At 40.8% G+C, this 14,236-nt stretch overlaps 1 protein-coding gene across 7 annotated transcripts in view; it reads right to left on the reverse strand.

Annotated features, from left to right (window-relative positions):
- Positions 1–14,236, reverse strand: part of LOC105484466 (tenascin R) — a 425,382-nt gene that overhangs the window by 223,607 nt on the left and 187,539 nt on the right. Inside the window, exon 1 of one of the 7 annotated variants that reach the window (XM_011746106.2) lies at positions 12,684–13,134. The exons of the other annotated variants lie outside the window; for them this stretch is intronic. The gene's annotated coding sequence lies outside the window, so the exon portion shown is untranslated. Of the gene's footprint in view, positions 1–12,683; positions 13,135–14,236 lie in introns of those variants that run through there. 7 annotated transcript variants of the gene reach the window in all.

Here is a 14,236-nt window from a genome sequence, read left to right on the forward strand (position 1 = left end):
GTCTCTACAGTTTTATAACCCTGTCTCTCCACTTTCCTTTTCCCAGGACAGTGAATAAAGTAGATTTTCTGAAGAGGAAGCCCAGAGCCCCTTGCTAAGAATGAAGGCAGAATGATATATAGAGTAAGACATGCCCTGCTGCCACTCTATCTAGTAGTTGCACGAGGAGGCTCCTCAACGAATTTCTTCCAAATATTACACACATTTTATTGGTTTACTGATGCCAAGTTGGCTATAATGAGAAATGTGCCAACATCAGAAATATTCCAAAACAGACCACTCTCCCCTGTGTCAGTCTCCTCCCTCTTCCTACATCCGCTCTTTCTCTTTTCTCTCCTTTTAATCTAAGACCAAATTGTGCATGACCTTTCTCTCCCCTCAGGGTCCCTCTTTCTGCTGGTTACTTGCTACTGGCTCTCCTGCTGGTTTTACTGTAAGCAAAATTAAAAAAAAAAAAAAATGTGGGATGGGCAGGGAGCCTCTCCATGGGGAGCACCCGACAGTGAAGGTTAGAAGACATGAAGCTAATGAACTACAGAATATTGGTTACATCTCACTTGATTACACTTAGGAAATGTAAAACCAACCGTTAGTCATGACTGGCCATTTATCTGCTGGAATGCTCAGAGCAAAACCCCCAATCACATTTATCTCCCGCCTTCAGGTTCCAGTCAAGGTTTCTAGAAATTAGTGATTCATCACTGAATACAACAACTACCATTGGGATCTGCCAAGACAGGAAAAATCACCATGTCCCTGTGCCAAGGTGCTGTCTCTCACTGGTAATATCTTCATGCAGCTGCTAGGACCAGCACACAAAATCCATGCATGTGCCAGGAGTGGCAGACCCACCTGATTGTGTGCGCCAGGATCATTAAGAACAAAACAGAGTTACATTGCTCCAGTCTGGCCCCCAGGCACCTGATAGGAAGGGAACAGGGGAGCCCACTGAGGGTCTGCTTTGGGTCCTTAGGTACATGAGATTTACTCATTTGGGTGAGAGAGGAGGAAATCTTGTTCTTCCTGGGCCATAACTGAAGGGAGCACCACTCACACATGAAATGTTCAGAGTCAAGTTTGTTGTAATGTCTCAAACACTGATACTAAAAACGGCAAGTCAATAACAATGGCAATGCATCAATGAGGGCATGAAAGCCTTCTAATCAAACACAGCAGATTAAACATACATAGTTATTTCTGCTCCCTCCTAAAAATCTCACCACTGTGGTGGCAGAATCTTAAGATAGCCCGCAAGATTTCCCCCTTCCTGTTACACATGCTCTGTGTAATCCTTGGAGCTATGAATATCAGATTTTACTCCTGTGATGAGATTATGTTACATGACACAGTTTGGTGTTAAGACAGAAAGATTGAAAGCCTTACTTTTCTTCAGCTTGTTGCAGAGAGGGAAGCATAAAAGAAATTCAATGCAAGAGAGGTTCTCTGTTGCTGAGTGGATGGAGGTGGCCCATAGCAAGGATCTGAGACTCACCAACAGCCAGCAAGACGATGGGGACTTCAGCCCTACAATTACAAGGAAATGAATTCTGCCATCAACCTGAAGTAGCTTGGAAGAGTCTTTCCCTAAGTCAAGCTTTTACATGAGGGTGCAGCTGGTCAACACCATGATCTCAGTCTGAGAACCTGAGCTAAGTACCCAGCTAAAAGTACCCTGAACTCCTGACCCATGAAACTGTGAGATAGTTAATTTGTGCTGTTTTAACCTGCTATGTTTGTGATAATTTGTTGTGCAGCAATAGAATGCTAACACACTCTCTAAAAGTAATAAAGATTTAAACCCATAAAGGGAGGCTATTACAACAGAGGAGAAGTGGCCAACAAATTTTGCAAGATGGAAAACAGGTGGACATAGGTCACCAATTTAGAAGAACAGAAAAAGCACCTTCAGAAGGGGAAGCCAAAAAGTAACAATCTGATTTGGGACTCAGGAAGTAGAGAGATAAGGGCCTCTGAAGAATGGGGCGCACATGGCACTGCAAACCGGAAGACCAGGCAGAAGGCTGCATGAGAAACTGCTAGACCTGCTAGAGTCCCTCTCTGCCCCTACCCAGCCAAACAACTTTCCAATCCTCACCTCTATAGGAGGCAAGAGGTTACCCTCTGAAATGCTGAACCAGATAGACTCTGGACTTAAGGATATCTGTCACAAAGAATAGTAGATGTGAGGGGAAGTACTAAAAACAGGGGTATTAAGTGAGGCTCCTATATTGAGCCATGGGACTCTCCCCCCCCCACCCCCCATTCTTTTCCCCTTTCAGTCATTTTCTCCTTTCCCTCACCACCTTGAGAAGGAGACTGGAACAATGTCTCTGTAGAAAAGAAGCTAATAATACCTCTCCCTACCCTATTTCCACTCCATGTGTGCACATGTATATACAAGGATATGCACACAGCATCTAATCTGCTTTTTGTGCCACATTTAAACTTAAGATATGACTAGAAAAAAATTAGCAGACATTTGAAGTCTCTAGTATAGAAAAAAATCAAAACAAAGAAGAAAATGAGAGTCAGAAAATGCAGGAAACAGGAAAAAAAAAAACTAAGCAAAACAATATTTCATCCATGAAACAACAAAATAGGATCCTACTTACAAAGGGACACATTCAGAAAACAAGAAAAAGCTCTTGGATATTAAAGATTAAGATAACAGGAAAAAATGTTTAAATCGACACCGTGTGTAGGAGATAAAAGTGAGGCAATCTCCCAGAAAATAGCACACAAAGATAGAAAATAGGAAAGAAAAGATAAGAAAATTAGGTGATCCATCCCTGGAGGTCCAACTTCCAACCAACAGGAGTCAGAGAAAGAGAAAAGCAAAGAAAACAGCTGGGTGAAAATTATTAAAGAAATATAGAAGAAAGTTCTCCTCTATGGAGGATCTCATTAGAAACTTCAAGAGAACAAAAGGCAGGTGACAAAATATTAGAAATCTGAATGGCATCTGACTTCCACGAGCAACACTGGGTTCTAAAAGACAATGGAGTAGTTTCTTCAAAACTTTGAGTGAAAACAATTTTCAGCATAATTATACATACCCAATCAAATTGTGAGGGAGGGATAATTGCATTTTCAGATATTAAGTCCTCAGTCTCAAAATAGTTACCTCTGATGCACCATTTCTAAGGAAGCTAGTGGAGGGTGCAGGCCACAAAACAAAGGAATAATCCAAGAAGCGGGAAAACATTGGGTCTGGAAATCAGAGGATCTTAAAGAGGAGAAAGGAAAAAGGGGTTACTGGGGTGCCAGTGAAGGGAGTTTCAGAAGGGTTGAGTGTTGCAGACTTACAAAGCAACCAGGTCAGGAACATCTCCCATGAAAATGCAGAAATGACACATGGCTTGGGATACCTATCTGTTTTCAGTATGGTTTGTCAAAGGGCTTGCTAATAATTGTAATTAAGAACAAAGAAAGTACACCCCTGAGAGGAAGCCTCCAAAGCAAGAATCAGACAGGTACACTCGCTGTTCAGCAATATTCTATCTTCTGCAGCCTCTGCTGCTGACACTCAGGCAAACGGTCTGGAGTGGACCTCAAGCAATCTCCAACAGACCTACAGCTGAGGGTCCTGACTGTTAGAAGGAAAACTATCAAACAGGAAGGACACCTACACCAAAACCCCATCAGTACGTCACCATCATCATCAAAGACCAGCGGCAGATAAAACCACAAAGATGGGGAAAAAGCAGGGCAGAAAAGCTGGAAATTGAAAAAATAAGAGCGCATCTCCCCCGGCAAAGGAGCGCAGCTCATCGCCAGCAACGGATCAAAGCTTGACGGAGAATGACTTTGACGAGATGAGAGAAGAAGGCTTCAGTCCATCAAACTTCTCAGAGCTAAAGGAGGAATTATGTACCCAGCGCAAAGAAACTAAAAGTCTTGAAAAAAAAAGTGGAAGAATTGATGGCTAGAGTAATTAATGCAGAGAAGGTCATAAACGAAATGAAAGAGATGAAAACCATGACACGAGAAATACGTGACAAATGCACAAGCTTCAGTAACCGACTCGATCAACTGGAAGAAAGAGTATCAGCGATTGAGGATCAAATGAATGAAATGAAGCAAGAAGAGAAACCAAAAGAAAAAAGAAGAAAAAGAAATGAACAAAGCCTGCAAGAAGTATGGGATTATGTAAAAAGACCAAATCTACGTCTGATTGGGGTGCCTGAAAGTGAGGGGGAAAATGGAACCAAGTTGGAAAACACTCTTCAGGATATCATCCAGGAGAACTTCCCCAACCTAGTAGGGCAGGCCAACATTGAAATCCAGGAAATACAGAGAACGCCACAAAGATACTCCTCGAGAAGAGCAACTCCAAGACACATAATTGCCAGATTCACCAAAGTTGAAATGAAGGAAAAAATCTTAAGGGCAGCCAGAGAGAAAGGTCGGGTTACCCACAAAGGGAAGCCCATCAGACTAACAGCAGATCTCTCAGCAGAAACTCTACAAGCCAGAAGAGAGTGGGGGCCAATATTCAACATTCTTAAAGAAAAGAATTTTCAACCCAGAATTTCATATCCAGCCAAACTAAGTTTCATAAGTGAAGGAGAAATAAAATCCTTTACAGATAAGCAAATGCTTAGAGATTTTGTCACCACTAGGCCTGCCTCACAAGAGACCCTGAAGGAAGCACTCAACATGGAAAGGAACAACCAGTAACAGCCATTGCAAAAACATGCCAAAATGTAAAGACCATCGAGGTTAGGAAGAAACTGCATCAACTAACGAGCAAAATAACCAGTTAATATCATAATGGCAGGATCAGGGTCACACATAACAATATTAACCTTAAATGTAAATGGACTAAATGCTCCAATTAAAAGACACAGACTGGCAAACTGGATAAAGAGTCAAGACCCATCAGTCTGCTGTATTCAGGAGACCCATCTCACACGCAGAGACATACATAGGCTCAAAATAAAGGGATGGAGGAAGATTTAGCAAGCAAATGGAGAACAAAAAAAAGCAGGGGTTGCAATACTAGTCTCTGATAAAACAGACTTTAAACCATCAAAGATCAAAAGAGACAAAGAAGGCCATTACATAATGGTAAAGGGATCAATTCAACAGGAAGAGCTAACTATCCTAAATATATATGCACCCAATACAGGAGCACCCAGATTCATAAAGCAAGTCCTTAGAGACTTACAAAGAGACTTAGACTCCCATACAATAATAATGGGAGACTTCAACACTCCACTGTCAACATTAGACAGATCAACGAGACAGAAAGTTAACAAGGATATCCAGGAATTGAACTCATCTCAGCAGCAAGCAGACCTAATAGACATCTACAGAACTCTCCACCCCAAATCAACAGAATATACATTCTTCTCAGCACCACATCGCACTTATTCCAAAATCGACCACATAATTGGAAGTAAAGCACTCCTCAGCAAATGTACAAGAACAGAAATTATAATAAACTGTCTCTCAGACCACAGTGCAATCAAACTAGAACTCAGGACTAAGAAACTCAAAACCACTCAACCACATGGAAACTGAACAACCTGCTCCTGAATGACTACTGGGTACATAACGAAATGAAGGCAGAAATAAAGATGTTCTTTGAAACCAATGAGAACAAAGATTCAACATACCAGAATCTCTGGGACACATTTAAAGCAGTGTGTAGAGGGAAATTTATAGCACTAAATGCCCACAAGAGAAAGCAGGAAAGATCTAAAATTGACACTCTAACATTGCAATTAAAAGAACTAGAGAAGCAAGAGCAAACACATTCTGCTTGCCTTTCTAGCAGAAGGCAAGAAATAACTAAGATCAGAGCAGAACTGAAGGAGATAGAGACACAAAAAACCCTCCAAAAAATCAATGAATCCAGGAGTTGGTTTTTTGAAAAGATCAACAAAATTGATAGACCGCTAGCAAGACTAATAAAGAAGAAGAGAAGAATCAAATAGACGCAATAAAAAATGATAAAGGGGATATCACCACTGACTCCACAGAAATACAAACTACCATCAGAGAATACTATAAACACCTCTACATAAATGAACTAGAAAATCTAGAAGAAATGGATAATTTCCTGGACACTTACACTCTTCCAAGACTAAACCAGGAAGAAGCTGAATCCCTGAATAGACCAATAGCAGGCTCTGAAATTGAGGCAATAATTAATAGCGTACCAACCAAAAAAAGTCCAGGACCAGATGGATTCACAGCTGAATTCTACCAGAGGTACAAGGAGGAGCTGGTACCATTCCTTCTGAAACTATTCCAATCAATAGAAAAAGAGGGAATCCTCCCTAACTCATTTTATGAGGCCAACATCATCCTGATACCAAAGCCTGGCAGAGACACAACAAAAAAAGAGAATTTTAGACCAATATCCCTGATGAACATCAATGCAAAAATCCTCAATAAAATACTGGCAAACCGGATTCAGCAACACATCAAAAAGCTTATCCACCATGATCAAGTGGGCTTCATCCCTGGGATGCAAGGCTGGTTCAACATTCGCAAATCAATAAACATAATCCAGCATATAAACAGAACCAAAGACAAGAACCACACGATTATCTCAATAGATGCAGAAAAGGCTTTTGACAAAATTCAACAGCCCTTCATGCTAAAAACGCTCAATAAATTCGGTATTGATGGAACGTACCTCAAAATAATAAGAGCTATTTATGACAAACCCACAGCCAATATCATACTGAATGGGCAAAAACTGGAAAAATTCCCTTTGAAAACTGGCACAAGACAGGGATGCCCTCTCTCACCACTCCTATTCAACATAGTGCTGGAAGTTCTGGCTAGGGCAATTAGGCAAGAGAAAGAAATCAAGGGTATTCAGTTAGGAAAAGAAGAAGTCAAACTGTCCCTGTTTGCAGATGACATGATTGTATATTTAGAAAACCCCATTGTCTCAGCCCAGAATCTCCTTAAGCTGATAAGCAACTTCAGCAAAGTCTCAGGATACAAAATTAATGTGCAAAAATCACAAGCATTCTTATACACCAGTAACAGACAAACAGAGAGCCAAATCAGGAATGAACTTCCATTCACAATTGCTTCAAAGAGAATAAAATACCTAGGAATCCAACTTACAAGGGATGTAAAGGACCTCTTCAAGGACAACTACAAACCACTGCTCAGTGAAATCAAAGAGGACACAAACAAATGGAAGAACATACCATGCTCATGGATAGGAAGAATCAATATCGTGAAAATGGCCATACTGCCCAAGGTAATTTATAGATTCAATGCCATCCCCATCAAGCTACCAATGAGTTTCTTCACAGAATTGGAAAAAACTGCTTTAAAGTTCATATGGAACCAAAAAAGAGCCCGCATCTCCAAGACAATCCTAAGTCAAAAGAACAAAGTTGGAGGCATCACGCTACCTGACTTCAAACTATACTACAAGGCTACAGTAACCAAAACAGCATGGTACTGGTACCAAAACAGAGATATAGACCAATGGAACAGAACAGAGTCCTCAGAAATAATACCACACATCTACAGCCATCTGATCTTTGACAAACCTGAGAGGAACAAGAAATGGGGAAAGGATTCCCTATTTAATAAATGGTGCTGGGAAAATTGGCTAGCCATAAGTAGAAAGCTGAAACTGGATCCTTTCCTTACTCCCTATACGAAAATTAATTCAAGATGGATTAGAGACTTAAATGTTAGACCTAGTACCATAAAAATCCTAGAGGAAAACCTAGGTAGTACCATTCAGGACATAGGCATGGGCAAAGACTTCATGTCTAAAACACCAAAAGCAACGGCAGCAAAAGCCAAAATTGACAAATGGGATCTAATTAAACTAAAGAGCTTCTGCACAGCAAAAGAAACTACCATCAGAGTGAACAGGCAACCTACAGAATGGGAGAAAATTTTTGCAATCTATCCATCTGACAAAGGGCTAATATCCAGAACCTACAAAGAACTCAAACAAATTTACAAGAAAAAACAAACAACTCCATCAAAAAGTGGGCAAAGGATATGAACAGACATTTCTCAAAAGAAGACATGCATAGAGCCAATAGACACATGGAAAAATGCTCATTATCACTGGCCATCAGAGAAATGCAAATCAAAACCACAATGAGATACCATCTCACACCAGTTAGATTGGCAATCATTAAAAAGTCAGGAAACAACAGGTGCTGGAGAGGATGTGGAGAAATAGGAACACTTTTACACTGTTGGTGGGATTGTAAACTAGTTCAACCATTATGGAAAACAGTATGGCGATTCCTCAAGGATCCAGAACTAGATGTACCATATGACCCAGCCATCCCATTACTGGGTATATACCCAAAGGATTATAAATCATGCTGCTCTAAAGACACATGCACACGTATGTTTATTGTGGCACTATTCACAATAGCAAAGACTTGGAATCAACCCAAATGTCCATCAGTGACAGACCGGATTAAGAAAACATGGCACATATACACCATGGAATACTATGCAGCCATCAAAAAGGATGAGTTTGTGTCCTTTGTAGGGACATGGATGCAGCTGGAAACCATCATTCTTAGCAAACTATCACAAGAACAGAAAACCAAACACCGCATGTTCTCACTCATAGGTGGGAACTGAACAATGAGATCACTTGGACTCAGGAAGGGGAACATCACACACTGGGGCCTATCATGGGGAGGGGGGAGGGGGGAGGGATTGCATTGGGAGTTATACCTGATGTAAATGACGAGTTGATGGGTGCTGACGAGTTGATGGGTGCAGCACAGCAACATGGCACAAGTATATATATGTAACAAACCTGCACATTATGCACATGTACCCTAGAACTTAAAGTATAATAATAAAAAAAAAAGAACAAAGAAAAATGAGAAGATTAAAAATTAAACTCCAGGACAACCAATAAGTTATAGAAGAGGAGAAATGTGATCATTGTTTTTGACACTGCTTTGTTGTGAATAATATTAACAAAGGTAAAATAATGAAAATACAAAATATCAACTTAAACAATGATTGTAATTAACTACATATATTGGAAGAATGGGGAGGGGCAATGTGTGTGCACCTGTGTGAGCGTGTGTGGTGAATGGAGTGGAGGCAGGGTTGTAAGGGTCTAAGTCCTTATCTTCCACAGTTGTAAATCAACATATGATTTCTACATTTGAAAAGCAAAAACATACTCAAGAAATAGCCATAGAAATATATTATCTGAACTTATTTAGGTAAATACTAAAATAAATGACTAAAAGTTGTTGCCCCTGAGGAACAGCCCTCAGGGCTGAGGAGGAATGAGCCAGGAAATCATTTTTTTGTGTGTGAAAAATCTTATATTATTGTTTGACTTTTCCAATTCCATGTCGGTAGCTAGGAGGCCATAGAAAACTATCTAATTTACATCGTACTTTGATAATAAGAACACTCTCTTCTCATCTCATGGTAGGGGTGGGAGGTAGAAAAGCATTGCTTCTGATAACTTTAACCTGACTTGACAGTGATGTCCTTGCAGGTGAGCATATACATCCAGTTCCTTCTGCTAACCCCCACAATGTTCTGAATGGCAGGATCCATCTGTAGAGAGCTGAGACACAACTGTAATCATGTCTTCTACACATACAGTGCTGTCCAGTTTACAAAGTCCTTGCACATACGTTATCTCGTTTGATCTTCCTAACAACCACGTGCAGTACTCAGGGTGAGGAATTTGTACAGAGAAGAAACTGGAACTCTTAGAGGCTGATTTGCTTATTCATTGTCACACAGCCTGGACTCCAAACTCTCTGCTACTTCATGGGCTGACTGAAGCCATCTATGTAAGACAAGGGGAAATACGGGACAATTTTAGAAGAAGTCGTTATCTCTGGTACATTGTCTATTTGAGGTCTTCTAATTTTGTGATATTGAGTCTTTCTATTCTTTATCTTCCCTGTCTGTCCACCACGTCAATTCCTAACTTTTTCCTTCCTGTTCCTGGGTTACTCCCATTCTGACTTTTTGGATCTTATTCCTGCTTCTTTTCTCACGCCTCCAGATTTAATTCTTTGCTTCAGGAATTGAAACATTTGAACACTGAGCCTAAACAGATAAATCGTGAGTATAGCATTGACTTCATGGTTAGAGGTGGCCACCCTGGCCAGTCTGCAGCCTGGGAATTTGAACTAGACCTGAGAGCCCTCTTGATCGGAACCATGAGGCACCCAGGCCATCACATATGGTCTGCTTGGACCTCTATTCATCCAGTTCAGTCTTCCACAGACACAGGGGCTTTGCCACATGAAATACATCACCAAAGATAGATTTCACATTATATTTTAATCTTTTGATTTATTCCTTAAACACATACTAAGTTTGAGGCTAAAGAAATGGTGGGAAAAGATGAGATGGGAAAAGTGGGGAGGATGAAATGCACTATATTCAAAACATTAGGGTTTGTGTCCACCCTCAATGGCTGCTGAGGGCTAAGTGGATTAGAAAGGCTCATGTGTGAACCACCAACACTTTTTCCACCATCAGATTCCTTGGAGATCTCTTGATCCATTTTGTGATTGAGGTAGACAGGATCACAGCATCCAGTGTTATGGCTGCAGGCATAATTCCAACATCTGAGAACATTTTCCTCCCAGATATTTAATTTCCTCTTCCAGCCCTTTACCACTGGGGCCCTAAAACCACTTCACAACTCTATCCACCACATCATCTTAGCCTCTTTTGCAAGTCTTTTAATATCCATTGGAAAATAATGCTGTCTTTGATTCTGAGACAAATCCCTAACACTTCTTCCCTTGTTTCTAATTAGCAATATTTCTGTGGTAATTAAGACGAGAGTAACTCCTCAGTTCTGCAGCATTTTCAATTCAGAAAGAAAGAAAAATACGATAATAATATAAAGGGGCTCTAAGAATGAATTTGTTAGGGGGCTTGAGTGTATGATAAATAACTTCAACCCATCTTAAAACACACAGACATTTGTGTAGATATACATACATATCATACATATGCATATACAGGAATGCACACACACACACACACACACACAAACAAACAATAATTACCCAATTCTGGAAAAACAGGATTCAAAATGCACTAATGGAAATACTGTCATTCTGTGGGCAGAATAAATGCATTATCTTAAACTCTAGGCATCCCACAAAATGAACAATTACAGTGAGCTGAATGCTGATGAAAGATGGCCAGAAACAGGCCGTCTTTCTTCTCTCATGGGATGGCTAGAAATGGGCACATTTCCTTCCTGGTCAAACACCCAGTGACTTGGCATTTTCAATACTTTTCAAAGGCCCACTGCATATGTTCACTCTGTGTTAGCTTTTGTTCTTGCTAAGTGTGGAGTGGAGTCAAAGCTCTGCATTGCCAGACAAAACCTAATGCTGTAGGCTGAACCAAGAGCCAAAGGTGCTATCACTTCTACTTTACAGATGGCACTCCTATCTCCAAACTTGGATTTGTGCATGAATGCACAAATACATGCTTATACATCTTCCTAAGGGATTAACAAAAAGATGTCCTACATGTCAAAAAAATAAAAAAATAAAAATAAAAAATAAAAAGATATCCTTTCTGCATTTTTGACTTTTTCAAATCAAGGCATATTTTGAGGCTGGTGCTCATCAGAGTTCAGGTAATGAGCTCTTGCTTGTAATTTTGTAAGTGTATATGTTTCTCAGGGAATTGACAGATAGCATAGGGTTTTATTTGTTTAGAAATTGCAATTATTTCTAGCAGTTCGGTAATTATTTCTCCTGTAGCTAGTTACTTGGTGCCTTCTCAAGCAAAACTGTGTTTGCCAAGAGCCGGCTGGGGCAGTGTACTATTTGGTGGCTAAGGCTCTAGGCATGGCCCATGGGGATGCTGGCCCTGCTAAGGACAGGCTCCCAGCTCCATGATTTCTCCAGCCCCACCCCTGAGCTTGTCCATAGCTGAGGAGGCTGAGCTGCTGAGTAGAATGCTTCTCTTTGTTTTAGTTATTTCTTCGATTGTGAAATCCAGGATTCTCTCACTCCTCTGTCTATTCAATCATACAATCATTGGGAGTTAGAGCTCATTGAGCCTTAGAGATCATCTTATTCACCCTCTCATTTTATGAATGGAGAATCTGTGGTGCACAGTGGATGGTTATGCCAAGGTCACCCAGCAGTCGGGAAGGGCTAGGCTAGAATACAGGTCTCTTTACTCTCTAGTCAGTGCTCCTTCATCCTCCATGTGATGACTTAATTCTTTTCAGTTAAGCAACTTGTGTAGAATTTCTAGTACGGATTAAGCATAGTGCTAGGTGCTGCAAGCTCAAGAAAGCCAAAAAAGAGGGAATGGTAAATGTCAAATGAGACAACATTAGAAGAGAACCTTACACAGTGCCTGATCCAGATAAGGTATTCCATGGGTCCCTGCTTTTCTCCCCTTTACTCTTCCCCATCCTCTATAGATACATACAGAGGAGAAAAATCTCAGATATTTGAGGTAATCAAATTCTTGCAAGTATCAGAAGGGGAGCTGATAGACAACTCCAGTTACTCCTTTAGAAGCACATTTTCTAGTTCCTAATAAAACCTCTCAGGCTAGGCCCACACCTGGAAGAACTTCCCTGGTATTCTATAAAGACATCAGCTCCTGGGCTGCCCCTCTATTCCAGAGTGTTGATGAATGCGTGGCTCACCCACACTGCCTGATTCATAAGCACATTAGTGCTGACTCACCAACAACTGAGAGCAAAAAAGCACATCTCCTCAGGTTTTGACTTGAGATGAAGACACTTACTGTGGGGAAAAGAAAGAGATCAGCCTGTTACTGTGTCTATATAGAAAGAAGTAGACATAAGAGACTCCATTTTGTTCTGTATTTGAGATGCTGTTAGTCTGTGACCCTACCCCCAACCTTGTCCTTGCAAGAGACATGTGCTGTGGTAACTCAAGGTTTAATGGATTTTGGGCGTGCAGGGTGTGACTTTGTTCCTAGATAAGCTAGGTATTGTCTAAGGTTTCTCCCCATGTGATAGACTGAAACTATGCTGCCAAAAGGTTTATGGAGATGTTTGCATATGCATCTCAAGGCACAGCATTGTCCTTTGAACTTATTCATGTCACAGAGGTTTTTGTTCATATGTCTTTCTGCCGATTTCCTCTTTTTTCTTTTCATCCTATTGTCCTGCCACTCCCCTGTCTTTAAGATGGTAAAGGTAATTATCAATAAATACTAAGGGAACTCAGAGACCGGGGCCGGCGTGGGTCCTCTGTAAGCTGAGCGCCGGTCCCCTGGGCCCCGCTTTTCTTTCTCTATACTTTGTCTCTGTGTCTTATTTCTTTTCTCAAGTCTCTCGTTCCACCTTATGAGAAACACCCACAGGTGTGGAGGGGCAGGCCACCCCTTCACTTACAAGATGCAAAATTCAGCTCTACTGATGGAATGATAACTGAAACACACCATGAGCTAGTCATCTGGGGAAAATATTGTCAAGGCTATTTGGTCTTAAACCCAAGCTCTTATACCCATTTTCTGAACTCATAATAAACCTTCATTTTCCAGAGATTTAAAAGTCTCCTTACTTTACTGTTAACCAAAAACCAGAAGCATAAAACCATGAAGAGTCAAAAGTAGCTGACCCAAGTTATCCCTGAGTTTAGCCTTGAATAGGAGGATTTGGCTAGAAGGCTCCTTCCAACCATGAGTTGCATGACTATAAGATTATCACCAACCATCTTACTGCCAGCTTTACATGAATGTGTTGTTCAATGATTTGAAGCTTCTCTAGACCTTATTCAAAGCAAGGTACACAGGCTCAGACAGCCTGCTCCACCCCTGGATACTTATATAGAATAATCATGTAGAGAGTATCGAATTGGGGGCAACCAGGGCTGCAACTTGAGTTCCTGGGCCCCTATGCAAATACATCTCCAAATAAGAAGACTGACAGCCTTGTTGGCATGTAATGAAATACAGAGCCATTCTGAAGATGGGCTCCTTGGCCACTGGGGAAGGCCATTCTTTTGTTTTGGCCTCAGCTCCTTGCCCTTTGATTCTTTTCCACCTTCTCATCAGAAGGGTAACAATCTAAACACCAAGCTCAACACATCCAGATCAGTTAGCAGGCAGTTTTAGCCACATATAGCACAACACAAGTAATGTTCATGAAGGATGAAGCATATTCAAGTGCATAAAGGACTGGTATACTGCCTGGTACAGAACCAAACCCGATTCTAGCATACATCCTTCATCTTTTTCTAAATCCAACTTGTACCGAAATACATTATGA

Source organism: Macaca nemestrina, chromosome 1 (genome assembly GCF_043159975.1).
Source record: "Macaca nemestrina isolate mMacNem1 chromosome 1, mMacNem.hap1, whole genome shotgun sequence".
NCBI lineage: Eukaryota > Metazoa > Chordata > Mammalia > Primates > Cercopithecidae > Macaca > Macaca nemestrina.